This window comes from Macrotis lagotis, chromosome 6 (genome assembly GCF_037893015.1).
Source record: "Macrotis lagotis isolate mMagLag1 chromosome 6, bilby.v1.9.chrom.fasta, whole genome shotgun sequence".
Taxonomy (NCBI): Eukaryota; Metazoa; Chordata; class Mammalia; order Peramelemorphia; family Peramelidae; genus Macrotis; species Macrotis lagotis.
Window position 1 is genome coordinate 150,770,461 of NC_133663.1, and position 3,267 is coordinate 150,773,727.

Here is a 3,267-nt window from a genome sequence, read left to right on the forward strand (position 1 = left end):
AAATGAAACCAAGAAAAGCATAATAAAGAAAATGAAAATTTGAACATTCCAAGCAGGAAGGACAACCAGGAAAAAAATACCCAGAGTAGTAATTTTTTGATTTTGGAAGAAATCCAAAAACATAAATTCTCTAGCAGTCCTATTGATCCATTACCTAAGCTCTACAATTATAAGGTAGGTAATTAAGGAAGCTACATTAACTCTTTCAAAGCATTAGGATAAAATGAAAGAATAATAATATGTCAAATGGTAATCTATATGTTTAAGATAATAAACACATGAACTGTTAATGATAAATGAGCCTGAGAGTATTTGGATAGTCATTCTTTTATTACAATATATCATACATTATCTAAAGATCAAGTGCAAGTGAGTGTTCTTTTATGATAGTGCAGTACAAATATCGTTTATTTTCTTATGGTTCTATCAATGTTTTTCTTTATAGACAAGTAGGATTTTTGACTTTTTCTTTTGAATGGTAAAGTTATAAGAAAATATGAGACACTTTACTGATATGTCATAAGATCCATTTTGTATTATCCTTCACAATGAAAATTGGTCAGTAACATTATTGAAATAATTTTGAAATCAGCCTCATTATGCTGTTTGCTTATTTTCCTAAACTTATATTTGCAATCGTCAAAAATATTTTTCCAAATTCATTTTAATATTTCAAGCATATTTCATATTTAATCATAACTTATACTGAAGAGTAGTTGATAATCAGAAGATATATGTGTCCTTTGGCTGCCAATGGTATATTTTTTCAAATTGAAATTTTAATTAATTGCAACAATGTTGCAAAACAAAGTATAGTTAATATACCAGAAATAAATGGAAAAAACACAAATGTATATAATAAATATTTCATTGTAAAATTATAGTAATACCATGGTATAAAGAGCTACACTTTTGGAGAAAATATGACTTGTGTTCAAAGCATACTTATATTTACAAGTTCTTTGATCCTGATTGTCTCTAAAATTTTATCTGCCTCCAGGAAATACCTAGAAATATTTTTGCAAGGTAGAAACATATAATAGGAACGATTTCTCTCCGTCTCCGTGGTGGCTTGGGCGCCATGAGCTCCATCAGGACTGGGTATGATCTGTCAGCCTCAACTTTCTCGCCTGATGGAAGAGTTTTTCAAGTTGAATATGCTATGAAAGCAATGGAAAATAGTAGTACAGCTATTGGAATCACATGTAAAGATGGTGTCGTCTTTGGTGTAGAAAAATTATTGCTTTCTAAACATTATGAAGAAGGTTCTAACAAAAAAATGCCTCTTTAATGTTGATGGACACGTTGGAATGGCAGTAGCAGGTCTGCTAGCAGATGCTCGTTCTTTAACAGACATAGCTAGAGAAGAAGCCTCCAACTTCAGATCTAACTATGGCTATAATATTCCACTAAATCACCTTGCAGATAGAGTAGCCATGTATGTACATGCTTAAACACTCTACAATGCCATCAGACCTTTTGGTTGCAGTTTCATGTTAGGGTCTTATGGGGCAAATGATGGAGCACAACTCTATATGATTGATCCATCTGGTGTTTCATATGGTTATTGGGGTTGTGCAATTGGTAAAGCCAGGCAAGCAGCAAAAACAGAGATAGAAAAACTCCAGATGAAAGAAATGACTTGTCATGATATTGTTAAAGAAGTTGCAAAAATAATCCATATGGTACATGATGAAGTTAAGGACAAAGCTTTTGAACTGGAGCTCAGTTGGGTTGGAGAAGTAACCAAAGGCAGGCATGAAATCGTTCCAAAAGATATAAGAGAAGAAGCAGAGAAATATGCCAATCAATCTTTGAAAGAAGATGATGAATCGGATGATGATAATATGTAACAATGGGTGCAACAATACTTTTTTTTTTTAAAGAAATGTTTTACATGTAAACTATGTAGTAGTATTATGCTGTGGATTATCAGTCCAGTGATGAATTACCAATTTATTAAAAGTTTATCTTGTAAAAAAAAAAGAAACATATAATAAAATTGCACCTCTTATTAACTGCTTATGAAATCGCATGGAAACATTATTCTTTAAAGTATTTAAGTCAATGTTATTAATATCTCATATAATTAGGAAAAATAATTACCTGAGGAAGTAGTTTAAGATTTGTTTTATTTTGTCCTTTGGGCTTGAATAGTATCAAAATGTCTTCACTATTTAAGATCAAGATATAGTGTTTTGGTCTTTGGCTGATCAGACCATTTCTTTGAAGGGGGCATACAACGTGGAGTCGTCCATGCCAGTATCTCCCATGACGCAAAATTACAAATTTCTTCAGAGTAAACTTTATTTTCCTTGCATTGCTTCTTCTAACTTCCATGTGAGTTCTTGCCTTCTGTGAGTTCTCCATGAAATAGTTTTAGACAGATAGACATTAGGATTTCAACAAATCTAACCCATACACAATGTAGTCTGGGCTGTAGAGTTTGAGATTTTGACATTTAGTTCAAGAAAGAACCTCAGTGTGAGCATCTAATATTTTTGTTTCAAGGTAATGGAGGTTAAGTGACTTGCCCAAAGTCACAGAGCTAGATAATTATTAAGTGTATAAGGCCAGACTTTAACTCAGATACTTCTGACTCCAGGGCCAGGGCTCTATCCACTTCACCACCTAGCTGCCCTCCAGAATTTTATCTTGCAAGATGATCATCAGAGTTTTAGGACAATTCAAATGGAAGTGTTTCAGTTTCTTGGCACTGGGATATTGTCTAGCTTCCAAAGGGATACAGCAATGATGTCACAACAGGGCTATGGACCATCAGTTTGGTAAGCAGCCTAATATCTCTTTTCTCAGATATTTTCCTTCAGAATGTGTACAACCTGAAAGTAAATGGCCAAGGTAAGTGGAATTATCCACAAAATTCAAATTTTCTGCATTTACAGAAACCAATAGTTCCATGTATAGATGGTGTAGTGCTTGTTGATGCAGCACCTGTATTTTCCTGGTCTAAATTGTTTGGTCACAACTAACATAATCACTAGAGAATTGATCCATACTGAAATTGCACCTAATTATTATATAGGCTGCATTGAATGCACAGTCATCCAGATACAAAAAATATCATGTTCCAACTCTCTCCATTTTAGTTTTAGATTGTAGTCTTTTCAAGTTAACTAGTTAAGCATCAGTGCAGTGGTTGATTTTGATAATACTTTTGTCCTCATGATGATGCTTGTCATTTGTTTTTGAAGATTTCCAGAAAGTCAGGGAGGTGATGGTCTTAAATATAAGGTAATTGAGATTACG

General features: G+C 33.2%; 1 pseudogene; it reads left to right on the forward strand.

Moving 5' to 3' along the window:
* Positions 1-1,049: 1,049 nt before the first annotated feature.
* On the forward strand, positions 1,050-1,937 carry LOC141491886 (proteasome subunit alpha type-3 pseudogene; annotated as a pseudogene).
* The last annotated feature ends 1,330 nt before the right edge of the window (positions 1,938-3,267 follow it).